Here is a 17,790-nt window from a genome sequence, read left to right as displayed (position 1 = left end):
CCGACAGGTGCGGCCCGTACTTTAACTGAAGGGAAAGTCCGGTTGCGGGGTAGAACCACGCATGTTTTATCTTCAATGATAAGAGAAACCTAAGGTTGTGAGAGTAACTTTGTTGAATTTATGAAAATAGTTTTAATTTCAAATTAAATCAAACAGAAGTGCATTTTTGATGATAATGAGCGGCTAGTGATATAATATAATACAAGGTCACGAACTGAAATTCATGAGCTTTCCTATCTATTTACATTCATTATAAATGATTGGGCTATATTCACGATTTATTTTTGCAAAAACCAACAAATGTAAATAACCTACCAACATAATTTCAAGTGGCGATTTGGCCATTTGCTTTTCTGCTAGTTTGAATCTTATTGACAAAAAATAGGAACAAACTAATTTAAATGTTGATTGTTGTTACATAAACGTCGCCATTTTGAATCAAATACTTTTGGAGTCATTCACCAATTCATTATTAGTGTTGTTTTTGTGTACGAACGTTGAAGTTTGACTTGGAATGCAACGCTGCTACATTTTGTCAATTAAAGAATTCACTGGCTCGGTTCGTGGCAGCGCTGGACGTTGTCAGCTACGCAAAAAGTACACATTCTTCATACCAGTATAAATAAATAAGGGATGAGTACAGACAACAACGGGCACCTCGCTGCCGAGCATCGCAGACAAGAACATTTTCGACAAAACCCTTTTTGCATCGAACTCTGACGAGAAACGCATATGCGATGATTCATTTACGGAGTTCTTCACCGTAAAAGTATGGTCAGCATTACTTAGGTTTTTTTTGCAGCATTACGTATGGTAGGCGAGATATGTCTTCTTAGAAACATGCGCCCACGCAGATTAAAGATGGAAGCTTTGCCTGGTCTGTAAATATGAGAAAGTTAAGTCTTTAGACATTTCTTACGTGGCTTTTAATACTATCAAATACCTGTCCCAAATTTAAATTAACGATCCGCGACGTACAATGTACTACATTTGTTAATGTACATTTGTAAAAATAAAGGCTATAATGTAAAAATCGAGTATAAGTTTCTACTCGGTCAAAGTCTGTTACTTTTTTATTTTATTTAATATATTAACAAAGAATGATAACTATGATTCTTAAAACTACTGTACATCCGTATGATGGACAAGGTTAAGATGACAACATCACCAGCAAGTTTTATGTTCAGTATTATGTTCAGCTATTAATTAGATTATAGAGATAGAACAGCCCTGGCCACCTGGATATTATTACCTCTTATTTCGTCATCTTTCTTGGGGTTCATATCTAAATCTAAATTTCCAGTCAACTTTCCTATTAATTGCAAGGACAACAGAAACAGTTTATACTATTTACACATTTTGATATAATATAAGAAAGAGAGAGATAGATATAGTTTATAATATACGCAAGTATTAACACATGTGTTCGTTGAATGCTAAGTAGCGTGAATCTCACGGGCTATAGAATTTATAATTAAAATAATCGGGATCACATCTCCAGCGGTCTGCTTATGATCGACATGCCGTCCTAGACTCGTTAATGTCACTATTTAAAAATTGACGTTTGATGTGAATATAAAATTTCATAAAGGGACGTAAATTTTATTGATTTTTTTTTTCTTTAAAAGCGTTGGTTGACCATTGAGTGACACTCGGCAATAAGGTCTGGGTGACGCATGAATGTGTCGCTAACTCCGGTTCGTGCGAAGTGCTCTTTGTATTATGTATACGCGTTCGTATGCGCGATATCTTTGTCCGATTCAGTGGTTATTGAATTTTTTTGTAGGTTACAACCATAAAAAAACATCGCTAGCGTATTAATTCTCAAGTAGCACGACGATAAAGGTTATTTTCTGTTAAAAAAAATAAAGATACTAAATGAAAAGAAGTTTATAGTATTATTTGAATACCCTAGAAAAACAAATGAATATTCGTAACATCGGTAAAAGATAGCAAAATGAAAACGGTATACATACCTACATACGTGAAATTAAACGATAAAAGTGTTTTTAATCATGTCGTGGATAAAATACTAACTTGATCATATTATTATAACATTAAATGAATGAATAGAGTCATGTTGGACGGTGAGACTAAACGCCGGACCAGTTTTAATAATAAGCGTCCTCGCAATTATTCCACGGAGCAATCACCACAAAAAACTTCGAAGCACTTATCATTGATCATTTTAAAACAAATTATCTTTAACCGCCATTTAATATAATAAACAACAATTTCAACTTTTTAAAGTTATTATCTTACCATATACAAAATAATGTAATTCTGTACATTTTGAATGGTACCTACACAAAACCACGTAGTTATTTAACTAATCAATTTAACGCACAGTATTCGAAATGAACAAATTTAATGTTTTCGTTTCACTACAAATCAATATGAAATATATAATCGAAGTTGCACGCATCGAGCTCTGTCTAGGCTCGCGTCAAGTGTCTTATCAGAAGAATTACGAGTTTAGAACGAAGGAACGCCCGCGGCGAACGATACTCACTAAAACTTCAATAAATGCATCGTTTCCGTTTCGTATGACTTTTCTAATTTGAATGACCGTGTGTGGTCCTGTCCGTTGAGACTATGACACTCGATATTTCACAAAAATAGATCCCTCTATAAATCAGAAAGTAGTATAATGAGAATACATGGAACATACAATATTTTAGATGGTTTTATTTTTATGGAAATATAAGGACTATAAATCTAAATTTTCTCTGCAGCGTTATCGTCGAGTCGAGTTTGGATTGAGGGGCTTGTATCGGCTGATTAAAGTCTGCACGTTTCAATGGAAATGTTAATGTCCTCGATTGTGTGCTAAACGCGAAACTCACAGAACGAAACTCCGAACAAAGAAACCGTACCTATAAATTTCATAAAGTTTACAAATAAAAAACGTTACAAACGACACTATAAATGAATTTGCTATTCTTTAGGGCGAGGACAGTAAAAACTTTGCTACGTTATAGTTTCCGATGGATTCGGTTGATGTCTTTAATAAGCATGAAGGTATAAATTAGGAGCGACGTCGGGTGCGCGGGTGTACAATACCTCGCCACCGCCGTTTACGTGAAATAAACAGGTTGGGCTTGGCACTATGGATAATATCATTTGATTTATTTTCGATTATCTTGTGCTTCGGCTGGTATAATTAAAGTTTACACAAGTCATGCCTCAACGTGGTCACGAAATTCCAATATCTTATCACAAGAGACAAAGGAACCTCAAGACTATCAAGGATATAATTCAATATTACTTACCAAAACTATTTTTCTAGAACTTAAACAAGTTGAAACGCAGAAACGCATACCGCTATGTAAACGAAACCATTTGCCAGATTTAAAAAAAAAACCGTTCTAACAACATGGTTTAAAAGTGTACAAAACGATTAAGAAATCCCTACACATACGGACAAGTCAATAAGCTTTGTTAAGCGAGAGTAAATATTTGTCGTATTAAGATAATTCATCGAGAACCTTACGTAAAAAAGCGCAAACAAAATTATTAATACAGAGTGCGAGTATGTCCGAGCGGTCAGAAGAAGGCGCCGCCGCGGTCCACAGCGGTCTCTTAAAAAGTTTCACGCTTCTCGTCAACCGACTGACAATTGTGAGAACGCGATCAATTATCCTGTGCAAATAGTAATGGTCGACAACAAATAAAGTGTGGATTAAACTGTACAGAAACGTTTTCATTATCGCGGCGCTGTTAAAATAGCACGTCAATCATTTTACGAAGCAATCAGCGAGACCGCGATGGCAGGGCGCGAGATAAGCTTTTAATTACCTCACTACCTTATTTACATATTGTAGGAGATACTCTTGGATATATCGCAATTAGGGGCGTATTCTCCTTCCTTTTACGCCTGGATGTAGTTTAGTTTGTTATGTGGATAACATCTGTTTGACGCAAAGATTAAAAACTCTCTTGATAGAACAAGCCGCGCTCTGGAATCTGCAATTTAAGTTATAATTTTATAACACAATTAAAATAATGACTATTTGATGGCTTTTATTAAAATCAACTAGAGTATATTAACATGTTGACTGATTGAATTATTCATTATCAACGATCATTTTTATTTTGTGTACTTCTTATTTGGTATAATAAAAATGATTATACGCAAAACATGTAACTTATTAGTATCTAATATAGTATGCAGTTGTTTATTGATAATCAGAAAATAATTCGTAATTGGTTTGGTATTAAATTATTTCTCTACTTAGAAATACACTATTGTTAGCGAATTGATATCAAACAGCCTAATGCGATAATGAGGCGACTGTTCCCTAGCTCTGTATTAGTCGACTGTTGGAAGTGTATAATGCGCCAAATCGGCGCCTACTAATTGCGGAGGTCGATAATTTACGGCAGCCAGGAGTGCAGCCGGTCGGCATGGTCAGCAACACGCCGAGACATAGTCCAACTAATAACAGTACTTACGTTGCTAACTTTTGTTAGAATAACAAGTGCCACAATCCGCATGATTAATTACAACAGATATTCTAATTTATTCCTTCCGGTAGAAAGTTTTAGTCTTTTATTCGTTACTTAATTGTTGTAACTACTTTTCGAAGAGACAAAATAATATTTGAAGCATACTTATAACTAAATTTATTAGAATCGCACCACCTTATGCTAATACTGACATGTTTTAGCGGTCACATAAGGCATCATCAAAATTCGTAATACGATCCTTTGATTGCAGCTTGTGTTATTGAAGTTTCGAGCGCGGAGATAATGCTTTTTTTTACTTCTTTGCTGGAAGATAATAATTTTAAAGTTAATTTACGTGCGATAGAGTCAAACGATCGCCGTTCGGTCGCGCCAACCGTTGCCACGCTATCTAAATGCAAATCGGATAGGTTCGGTGGATGTCCATGATAAATCAGTCTCGGAACGCATTCCGTTATAGCAGAGTGGGTGCTCTGAGAGAAACGTAAGAACTGAGACTACAGGTAAATTAAAAAACGACTCACAATACGCTCCACAACAAGTACTGTAGATTGTGCATTCCGATAAATACCCGTAAGTACTATTATCAACTGAGATCTTTTGGTCCTTTGATAGCAATTAAATTTTGTAAAATAGTTGAAAGCGTACGAATTATTTCGTTTGTACAATCAGCTTATTTCAACTTGAATAATTTTACAAGTACATTAAGACTATAAAATGTGATTACATTTTATATCATAATGTTTATAGTTATGCCGCAAAACGGATAATTACCAGCATTTGTATTTGCATTCAGTTTCCGTTATTAGTTAAAGTAATGCTGGCATAGAATTATTGCCGTGCTTAATCTTTGGAGTGATAATAAATTCATAATGTATACTCAACCACACCATAACGTAAATGTTCATATTTTTATATTGATAACACAATAAATATTTGGGTAGCTTACGTTAAATTTAGACAACTCATGTCATAAAAACAGCATGCATGTAATCAATTTACTATCGAACGATAGTTTTTTTTTTTCGTCTATAAATTCGATACATATTGTAGAACTAGATGCATAAAAACAGTTTAAATAATAAATTGTTGCTGACAAGTAATGCTGCTGGTTAATCCAAATACGATAACACTAAAAAACAACAGTGTTTGGAATATTTCAATGTGCTTCTTTTTGATAAGGGTAGTTAAAAAACTTGTCTACTCACGCCCGGCCATCGACCCTATCGCATGGCCATTTACTCGAAAATACCCTCGTCGACCGCAATGCGTTCGTTTTTTTTTTCTTTTTTTCCTACCTATTCCAGTAACCTCGAGGGGTTATTCTAGATTCACCGAGCCGCGCACCCACCGCATGCTTCATCTCAATAGTCACGTTTCCCGGATTCTGCAACCTACAAAACTCGGAGTTGGCAGGTACGTCTACTACTCATTTCAAAATTACTTAAATTTTCTTTTCCCACCGCAACACTAATAAAAGCTGTTGTGTAAAAAGCTTAACGTAATACAAATTAGAAATCAGATTACTGACGGGATACTCGACCTCAAAGAAATGTAGGGTGCGTCTGGCAGATACTTTCACGTAACGTTGTCAGTTGCTATAAGTTACGGTAGGCAACGGCTTGGTCTGCTCCTGGCATTGCTGACGTCCATGGGCGATGATAACCATGCTTGTCAGCCAGCAAGTGCAATAAAAAAATTTTTTATTTATCAAAAACATAAAAAAATTCACTTAGATTCATTTATGTGTTAATTTAATATTTTATATGTATTCACGCATGAATTCACTATTGTTTCTATTGCTTCGAAATTGATCCTGTATTTTTATGTGTTACATACAGCGTGCCATAAATTAAAACTCAAAAATTTATTTATATACGTACCGTCATTAAGGTGCTCTACATTCACGTTACGTAAGTGCGGTATCGAAAAAGGTGTTCAGTTGCAATCAGATGGCGACGTATAAAGATGTGTACGTAAATAATAGTAGATAGATCAAGTCGTCCAATCAAACTTCATAAACGTTTTTATCGATCTACTACAGTTGGAATCTAATTGGATTAGCAGCGGTCAAGTTTCTAGATTGAAATTACCTTTGAAAGCAGACTCGAACGGAAATGTCGACGCTATAAAATAATTTTCTGTTACACTTTTTTGTATTCCGTTCTCATTAAATCGCATATCGTGTTCATGATGTCATTGAGCGCGTACATAATCTATAAGTAATAGGTCCTGAGCAATTATGAACAGCACTTTATTTGAAGTCGTGAACCTTACGTGCATTTCTTGACAGTTGATATATTATAGTCAAGTTATTAATAATACATTAATGCATACTATCTACTAATGAAATATGAAAACATACCTGCATGTGTTTGTTCATTATTTGCTATTTTCCTGGTCATAATCAAAATACAAATAATATAATACAGTATATTTACGTTTTACGAAGGTACTGGAAAAGGGCCAGACATTCGTTAATGGACGTATACTTTTATTTACATCTCAATCTCTTCCATTATAAATATTCATACAAGGCCCTCTTTATCTTTGCGCCAATAACGTTGTTATCAACGTGCTTATAAATAACAGAAGTGTCAAATATTCTTACTTGAATTATTCTAATTTGAATATACATTGTTTTATTTCCAATTGGTGGCTCAAACAAACACGAACAATAAAGCGTCTTACTAGAAACCTCGTAAACAACAAATCAAGTAAATTGCTATTTTAAAGTCCATATGTTAAAGTCCATATTGAATTAAGTTTTATTTTATGGAAACATTGCACAATACGTTGAAACATCTTAAAACAAAACAAAATGTATTAATTCGAGAACTTACAAAATAAATTATTCGAAATACATATTAATTAAGAAGTTCGATCCGCCGATTCCTTTTGATTGGTGCGATTTTCATACTGGTTTAAATATAAAGTAGTCATGAAAAATACGCAATTTTATGTAGATATAGACACTTAGCGGATACAATTATGCAAATACGCTAGTTCAATTATTGGCCCGTAACCACTGACTAGTAGAGGGAATTTATCGGTCGTCCGTACCTTGCTCGGCGTTACCACAGTGTCCTCATCTGCGATACGATAATTGCTGCAGCCATGTTAGAAATCTGCATATTAATAAACTTATTAATAGAAAATGATACTTTTTAAATTATGTTTAGTAATCAATAATGTTTTTGTAGAAACTTAAGAATCAGATAATTCGATTAGTGTATGAATTTTTTACATTAACGTATAAGAACCAATCGGTTTGTTCCTCCTCCTTTCAAAATTGAATGCGATAATTTTTCAATTTATCATTCTTAAATAGATTATGTAATGAAGATACTATTCTTAAATACAAATATGTTGCGTCTACACTCCGAGATTCGGCATTATACATTTTATATTTGTCAACAAACTCGAAAAAAAGAACAAATGAAAGCATTTAAATTAATCATTCAGTAATTGTAGAAAATTAGTGAGCACACAATCTAACAAATATTATCTACTGGATGTTAATTAGTTTGTCTGAAATATTGTGTGCTCATTTTGTTTTCGTACATTGTCTACCTCATTCAGTTATAACTTTGTTGTTATTGAGTATTATGTGAAAGTTTCTAGCACAGCATATCAAATTACCATAGGTGGCGCACAAGTCGCTTAACTAATGAGTGTATTTCATATATTTCACGAGTCACAGCGAAGCGTTATACTACCTACGAAAACCCCACGCATCATCATTTAAACACGTATCGGGGAAATTGTCTGTAACATCCAATTTGTAGAGTACTACACTGTAATTGCAATATTCGCTTATTTTCCAAATAACCTTAAACCTATTTAGATAATATTCGAAGTAGCTTAAAAATAGCTTTGCCTGCAACATATTGAATTATATTATATTAGTCCTTTTATCGTGTGGGTGGACGTTCGCGTAAAGTAAATGATAATTTTCACGAAAACTCTTTGTAAAAGAAATTATAAGCTCATTTTGCCCGCGTTTCTGTCATTAACTTAAACGTACGATGTTATTTTAAGGACTATAATCGACGCCGCTGCAAAACTCCGTGTTTTTACAGTGACCACAAAAAGCTATGCAGTTAATCGCTCGCATTATGATATTAAAATATTGAAATTAAAATAAGGATTTAAGGGCATGTAGCGCTAAGGACTACTTTCGCACTTCCTTATAATACTGTACCTATCAATTTATATGTTGCTAGAATAAAATTTATATATTAATAAAGTTAAATAATGCGAATGACAGTTTATATGGATCTTGTGAAACAGCGAGATTTATAGGTCAAATACAAACATAATAAGTTAAAATAGCAAATGATATCATCGTATTCAAATATGCTTAGAACTCTGTACCATTGATCTTTTTCTGAACCATTTTATATTTAAATCAATCACCGAATAAAATTAGTATTCAATCGTAATTCGTGTTACACAACTAGCACTAGACTGATTAATCGTAACCAGATTCGTATTTAAACAGAGTCGCAGTGACAACTTTAATATTGACCGGAATGTTTTTATCAAATATTGGCACGATATAAATGAGTACCCATTGTCTCAGTTAAAGTATCCACTTACGTGTATCTTTTTACCGTCGTATCCTAATACATTACGTAAGCCCGACACCCAGAAACAAAGGTGGCCTATAGATGAAATCGCTGTATTGATTCACAATGCATAAATTCATTCTGTTATGACAGGCGAGCATAAATTCTCGGCGGGACCCTCGGATGCTGCGAAACAATAAGCTCTCCCCATCAGTTGATTGTCAAAACTGTGAGATATACTCATAGACCGTTGTAACGCTTATGGACAGAGGCTACAAAGGGGTTCATGATTACAATAACGGAGTTCGCGATTTTCTATTTAATGAAGGGGTAGACAATGGTCAACGAGCCGCTCACCGTGTGAAACTATTCAAGACAATTTGTCTTTGACAAGATACCAAGGTTGGACACTCTGGTATGTTTTTAGTTATTTATAGTTTGTTATAGACATTGCTTGCTTTTCATGACCAGAGGATTTTAGAGGATAACTTAACCAGTTACTATTCAATAGACACACATAACCTAGATACCTAGAACTATTTTTTCTACAAACTGTCTTTATTGGTATTCGTATATTCCTACCTAACGCTTTCTCCTTCTTCTCCTGGTTCCTGTATAGATTACCATCGGTAGTGCCTATCCAGCCAGTTTCTTGTACGAATCTGTCATCATAAAATTGATATTCATAAATTATAGGGTAGGCTTTATTCCAAAGTATTCAGGTTTAATTTCAATGTAGGCTACGGTGTTCATATTGTATAAAATAAAAATATACATTTTATATAAGAAATAGAAATACTAATATTAGATGTTAAAGTAATGCTTACAATGCCTTTTAATTGCATTTTATTTGATCGTTTCTCAATTCGCTATGTATATTTTAATATATATATTTTTAATGAAAAACAAACGGAATTATTTAATTGATATAATAGCTCAATACATAGCTTGAGTAGCTTAAGCGACGCATCCTGTCGACTTAATTTTCCATATTACGGCTCGGTAATGTAATAAACACCTGCAAGTTACCACAAAATTACAGGCTCCCGATCACAGCGGGCTACAGTCGACAATAGCACCGGAGCTTGCCGGCTTCTGCGGTGCAAGGTGACTGCTAAATTATAGGGTAAACTGTCATAAACAAGGGTTTTTCAAAGTACCGGCGCGCAGTCACGTTATTGTTCTACACCACATTCCTGTTCCTATTGCGAATACGAAATAAAGCTATTTAAAAATAAAACTTAATTGTACGTATCGATGTAATGTGGTGCAACATATTAATAACAAAGTTTTTTTTTAGTCAAATGTTTATGCTGTTATGTAAGATGTTAAAGTAAAAACTGATGTCGGCGAATGCTAGTTTCCAGTGACTTAAATCCTAAGGATCGCTAATAATATTTTATATAATCTATGTATATATATAAAAATGAATTACTGTTCGTTAGTCTCGCTAAAACTCGAGAACGGCTGGACCGATTTGGCTAATTTTGGTCTTGAATTATTTGTGGAAGTCCAGAGAAGGTTTAAAAGGTAGATAAATATGAAAATGCTTGGAATTAAATAAAAATAGCAATTTTGTTTTTCCTTTGATGTATCCCCCTTCGGAAGGATTACTTTGTTTGTTTTAAGTTTATATTATACAAAAGTTTAGGTATTTTATTTATCGATTGAGGCGCTACGAAGTCTGCCGGGACAGCTATTATTTTATAATAAAGACACACTTAATAAGTTTTCACGAATGTTAAACCTAGAACATCCTGTAATTAAAAATCATAAACCACAAAATTATAATATTAGTCCGCGCAGATTGGTTACCGCCATCTGACCTATTACTATGAAGCAGATAATAATATGTGTTTGAATATAAAGGAATGAATTACAATACAATTGGAACTTCGACTAAAGTGGATAGATCTGCATTCACTTTATGATGTCTTAGAACTCCGACGACCACCTGAACAAGGACCAAGTTAGTAAACTGGTGGTGAAGGTAGTTAACAGATATCCTTATACGTCACCGTTAATTAGGAACCAACGTGGAAGAGAGATAGCAAGATGCTCTGATCACGTACCCGCTCTTATGACTATATTACGTACAATTATTAATTACTACACAGTTTTGCAGCTAATTTCGTTGTAAATTTCTCAAAAACATTTATTCTTAATGGTATTTACTATTAGATAGAAAATAATGTACAAAATGAAATGTTTAAAAAACCAAATTTATGGATACATCTCGAAGCTAGATAGTAGCTTGATTTATTTTGAAATGAAACTAATACATAACTTACCTAGTGAATAAATTCACAAACAAGCCTTGACGATTTTGTTTTGATTAGATAAAATGGTTTTAATTGGATAGAGACTAGGTATTTTTATGACAGTTTTTTTGATTGCACGCTAATCATTTTACGATCTTCTTGATTGTAAAATTATACTACACGAAAATGGTAAAAACGTAATTAAAATTTTAGATTAACAATTTCCTTTTAAACTTATTTCCTATCACGCATGGCAAGTAAGTAATGCTTAATTATATTTAACTAATGACAAAAATACACCGGTTGCACAATAGCCCTAAAGCGTTGCGGGACCCGATAAAGGGTAGCTTGAAAGCGACAAAAAAAAATTTTGAATCGCCCCGATGCGCCATTATCTTCGAACGTTAAAAATAATATGGTCATAGGGTAATGTACATTCATGTTAGCTCCGTCCAGGAGCGGATTTGAATATTCCTTTGTGACATCTACCCCCTGCCTGCGCCGGACTTCACACGCTCTCGGCAGGTACACTGCGCGACCCCTTCTGCGCACCTTTCGATTACCAAAAATTAAACACAACATCAATACTCAACAAATCTTGATACATGCTTACAAATATATAGTTTTTTATTAACTGCACAATGTTTGCATACTTATTGCGATTTGTTTTTTTGCGTGCTTAACTTTCATCGTTGAACAAATAATGTTCAAATCACGTAGGCACTTTAACCTATTAACAATCACTTAATTCATATAAAACCATTAAACTATTGAGATCAACACATTTTTTTTTATATTAGCGTAAACGCTATAAGTAATATGTTAGAGTTTCATTCACGACACGAACACCGTAAAATATGATTTACGATAAGGAAAATACTTGTTTTTAATTACAAGATCGTTTGGTACTTACATTGTGAATTTTGTGTTTTTTACTTAAACACACCTATCCGATTTCATTAATTCGAATTAGTAATTGCCACAGAGTAGAGACACGCCCGGGGAAGTAATTTAAAAAAAGAGTATTAAAAGAACATCGTCTTTTTTTTTATCTACGTATCCGACGTCCGTTGCGTCAAAACGAATGAACGTCAAAAACGCAAGTGTCAAGATTAGTCAAGCGCAGTATTTTGATAGACGCGTAATAGCATTGTTCGTACACGGTGATTGCTAATAATTTGATTATTATTAGTTGTGTTCATTACGGCGCCAGGCCGTTTTGTAAATTCTGCAAACTACCTAGGGAACGGCATATTGAAATTAAGAACCCTATCAATTTTGAATAACAGCAAATCAATTTGAAATTCTTTTAATTTTAATTCGATGTCGATTTATTTTTAAGGCATATTGTACTAAGGTTATCAATAAATGCCATTGCTGCGGTGTAAGCCGACAATTTACGTTATCACTCCGCAATAGATGCAATCACTCGAAATAATAAACGTTTTAGAACACATTAACTAAAGCCTTACTGGTGGTAGGACCTCTTGTGAGTTCGCGAGGGTAGGTGCCAGCACCCTGCCTATTTCTGCCGTGAAGCAGTAATGCGTTTCGGTTTGAAGGGTGGGGCAGCCGTTGTAACTATACTGAGACCCTTAGAACTTATATCTCAAGGTGGGTGGCGCATTTACGTTGTAGATGTCTATGGGCTCCAGTAACCACTTAACACCAGGTGGGCTGTGAGCTCGTCCACCCATCTTATCAATAAAAATAAAAAAAAGCCATCAGATTTAATGTCGGCTTTACGTGAATTAATTTAAAGTGTTTTAAAATTACGAATATTTTTCATCCTGTCGAGCACACGGTCGTTACATAAACCTAACTTAGTCACAGATATCGTTTTATCAGTGAAATGGCATTCACAGTGACATGAGATATTGTAAAGACATGCCGCTTCAAGCAAGCGAGCCGTTTCGGAATTGAAAGTCGTTTAGTAAAAGAACGTAATAAATTTAACATTCCGTTCCGTTATACAAGACGTTCGTTTCGTGATCAACATCTCGGTTGTATAGATACACTATATATGTTTATTATTTCACTATAAATTGATACAAATGATTTCCTCTTCGTAATATATTTGCTGTAACCAAACAAAAATATATCTTCTACATATTTTTTTTTTATTGCTTAGATAGGTGGACGAGCTCACAGCCCACCTGGTGCTAAGTGGTTACTGGAGCCCATGGACATCTACAACGTAAATGCGCCACCCACCTTGAAATATAAGTTCTAAGATCTCAGTATAGTTACAACGACTGCCCCACCCTCCAAACCGAAACGCATTACTGCTTCACGGCAGAAATAGGCAGGGTGGTGGTACCTAACCGCGCGGAGTCACAAGAGGTCCTACCACCAGTAACCACATACATATGCTTATCTTAATATCGAATGAATCGTACAATAAAATCGTGAATAGATTTTTGTCTGGCTATCTGTGCGTCTTTCATGGCCACCTTGACTAAAGCTAAGCCTACTTAGATTTGATTCTCATCGATGTTTCAACAAGATAAGCGCGTGTTGAAATTAAGTGCCTAAAAAACCAACTTAGTGACCTAGGTGTGCTTACTGTTTGCAGTATCATATTTTACAAACACAATATAATCTAGGAATAGTTTACAGTGCATTTCTTAATAGTCGACATAGTTTGTATTAATGTACAATATGGTTGGTTAGCTACACCGTGTTCTTTGTTTGTTTGCGATGACACCCACCTTACGAGTATTCGCATTGTTTTTCTTTCGCAATGCGAGAAACAAAACACACTGTAACCTTTTCTTAAATTGATTGACAAAAAGATATAAGCATATAAATTTCATATAATTAGTGGGATGTATAATATAGAGCAGCGCGCTCGGCTCGTGTAGAAATACAAAACGTGACGATAATTCTGGTATTTTATCGACGTTTTTTAAAGATCTCTAAGCGTATTATGCAAATTATAGTTACTAATTGTTTTTATGTGTACATTTGTGAACACGTTTCTCATTTAAAAATACTTGTTAACACCTGTGTTCTACATTTGACATTTATGAAATTAAGATCATTAATAGAAGTAAAACCTTTAGGTATTTTAGTAATGCTTAAAGATTTTTCTCTAGAGACTTTCGATCTAATAACTTTTAGTAAATTTTTTTAGTAAAATATAATACCTGTCATTGTATTGAACAATTTACATGTCATCATTATATTGAAAAATATATAAGAAATAATTTAATTAATAATTTAACCGAGAATGTGGCGTATTACTGGACAACCATAAAAAAAGCTTCAAAGTTGCCAAATAGTAAAAAGATTTGCAGATATAAGATGAGAATGGTACCACTGGGGACACAACTCAGCTGACTCAACTTTTCCTGATGAAAATCTGACAACAGATTAGATTATTGTTTTTCAAGAAACAGATTGCTAAGCTGCAGGATAGAAAAAAAAATAAAAAAAAGATTGCCAAAGTTAGCCGAGTGCAGACTCACATAGAAAAAAGTTGCCAAAGTTAACCGAGTGCAGACTCACATAGAAAGCGTTCACATTGATAAACATTCATACGATTATGATCTACGGCGCGTAGCCCGTAGCTACGAATACGTCGCCGTTGCATCCAGTACAACATATCCGTGTCTCGCGCAGCGCTTTTTATATTCTTATGACACTACCATCGTTTATTTTAAATGTGTGTGTCTGATATTAACACAATGAAGATTTCACGGCTTGATTGTTAGGAGTGACCGCCGAATACAAATAAAAAAATAATTGACGTATAAAACTGTTTTATTTGTTAGTTCTTCGAGCATACGTTCGATAATTCATCAGGAAAATGTTTTCGTTCGTTCCGAGTCATTGTTTTGAAAGTCGTTTGTTACCGTTATGGGATTCATGCTTTATACACCGACTATTAAATTTAATACGACAAAAACTAGAGCAACGCCGGTATTTTAAACTACGCTTCATATTAACTACATATTACAACCAATTATCACTAGACTGCAAATTGCCAATTTGTTATTGCTATTAAGCGCTTTAAAGCTGCTACATAAAAACTATTTTACAGTGAGTGCTGTTGATTGTACTCGAGAATAACGTTTAACTTGTGGCCTGCATTCCTCGCTGCACTCATGCATCTTACAAAGAAAAACTTGCCTATCATGTGTGGGATTCTTTAGAACGTACAAAACTAAAAACAATGCATTTTCACATTTACGCCCACAATTAAACAATTTAATTGACTAGAGGTCCCGCAGTAGTCGAAATTCGACTATAATTATTTGGAATTGTAAGTTTGTACACTATTATGATTGTATTTTATGCTTCTATAATCACAAAATTCGCCAAGGCTACACTTTAAAAAAATATTAATATAGACAAACAATATTTAATCTATTCTCAATTTGACCACAGACGTCAAGAACAAAAGTTTGCAATAAATAGTATGCATGCGTGTGTGCGTCAAATACATGGTATGTAGGGTGTGTAATGTTTCCTTTATTGATTTTATGTATCTTTTATGCATTATTTAAAAAAATATTAGCATTGTGCACTTCTACTCTATATTCTCTATAAGTGTTGAAAATTTCATACACCACAGTCCGCGCAATTTTCGTAAAAAGGAATACAAAGTTTTTGCTTCACGTATCAATATATAGATAATTCGTATAGATAAACTTCAAAATGTGTAAATTTCGAACATAATGTTCAAATATTTCAATGACGTGTTCAGTTTTCAACGACTTCATTGCGCATTTTAATCAGCAACGGCTATGACATTCAACATCGATTGTTATTCAAATCTTTGATATGCCAAAATCTACATGTCGTCCGTACACTGCGAGTAGGAGGATCTATCGCAAAACGTTCACAAATCTAGGTCAGTCGAATATCGCTTTTACATAATTGGATATCAAAATAATTGTACACCTATGAAGCGTTTATGTTTTACTTCACTGAAGGCTGTGATTATGTTACCACTTTATGATTTATACGTTATTAGATGCAATTTAAGAAGATTAACGTTTTGTATATTTATAAAGTTTTAAATACCTTTTTCTCGAGAATGTTTCGTTCACATTCTCTAATTAATTTTAAAAAGTAACTGAATCGGAAATTGGTTGATTGGCACAAATATAGTGGTTAAAAACTGAGATTTTAAATGCATAATGCGATTAAATTGATTCATAATTCTAACTTAATTACAAACAAAATCTGGAACTAGCAATTTGTAAAAGGAAATTGTCGATAGTTCCCATCGCTTGTTTGTCGCATTAAGTTTCAAATGACACCCGCCTACATACATTTACCAACTCTTACATACACATTTTATTATTCTACTCATGATATTAAGTATTTATACACATAGTGAGAGCACGGTCCGCATATGTGGCCTACGTCTACTACTTTCACACAAGCCGGCCGCACCCATATTAATTGCTCCCGTTCTTCGTCGAAGCCTTATTTATTGCCCCGACCAACGATTGTGAAAAGCTATGAGAGTACATTAGTTTAAATTTTATCAGCTGTATTTGATCTGACATGTGACACACGAGGGGCTCGCGTTAGCATGCGGTCATAGCGCTGTACTCGACCAGAAAAATTTTCGCAAGAAAAGTATTACGGAACCGTTGCCGGGCCGCGGGAGATCCGCGATCCGTGAGAAAATGTCGCTAATGCTATTTGACGTTTCTTCTATGCGGCAACACTGGAGAAGTAAACAGAAAAACAATTATTAACCAAACAAAATGTGACCGGTCGCGAGCCGATGTTTTTAGAGAAATAAATATTAATTGTTTACCGAGCGACCGCCGCCAAAATCAATATTGGACATTCGAAAATAGTATTCTAATGTATGTCGTGCTACACGAGTACCTCATGCATCTGACTTTAGCGGCTCTTTTGGTCGGTATTATTTTACGACAATAATTGTATAAGATTTTCTTCTTTTAAATGAAATCTATTGAAGTTTTATCTAGAACAAACCAACGCTATAAATTGTGTGATTGTATCCAGAAGAAGTTTTCAGTCATTACAATGAGCAATCTTTAGCAGATTTCAAAGTGTAACATTAATGAGCAACCTTCATTATTTTATTGACATCTAAGACTGTAATTAGTTAAATTGAGTTCCCGTGTTATGAATAAACAAATAAAACACTAACATTATAAGCATGAATAATTCATAAGTGACCAGCGCATGACAGTATTTATGTATTATATTCTAAGTTTTGACACAGCTCAAGCTTATAAAATTAAGTTGGGTTCTTTTATAATCAAATTTTAATAAATAACGCATTAGGCAAAAAACGGCCACGCTTCAGGTCTCACGGTCAAACTCGCTATAAATCTGTTGACCAGCGCGCGGCCAGCCGACGCGGAAGTAACTCTGATATTACCACCTAATTATTTACTACAACTCACAATCTGAATATGTTAATATGCCTCAGTTTAACGTGTATTTTTTTTTTGTTTTACCTTTTATTTGTACGTGCGTCATGATTTTTGCATAAA

The 17,790-nt window shown here is 34.3% G+C and overlaps 1 protein-coding gene and 1 long non-coding RNA gene across 8 annotated transcripts in view; both read right to left on the bottom strand.

Annotated features, from left to right (window-relative positions):
• LOC101740332 (protein grainyhead) overlaps positions 1-17,790 on the bottom strand; it is a 129,785-nt gene that overhangs the window by 55,918 nt on the left and 56,077 nt on the right. The window lies entirely within an intron of this gene.
• LOC134198923 (uncharacterized) lies at positions 11,236-12,396 on the bottom strand. The gene is made up of 2 exons (XR_009973208.1): positions 12,213-12,396; positions 11,236-11,851 (listed from the first exon to the last, which is right to left on the bottom strand). It is a non-coding gene; the product is annotated as an uncharacterized LOC134198923 (long non-coding RNA).

The sequence above is a fragment of the Bombyx mori genome, chromosome 5 (genome assembly GCF_030269925.1).
Source record: "Bombyx mori chromosome 5, ASM3026992v2".
Lineage (NCBI taxonomy): Eukaryota > Metazoa > Arthropoda > Insecta > Lepidoptera > Bombycidae > Bombyx > Bombyx mori.
The sequence above is the reverse complement of the archived record's forward strand: the minus strand, read 5'-3'. Positions and strand labels throughout refer to the sequence as shown.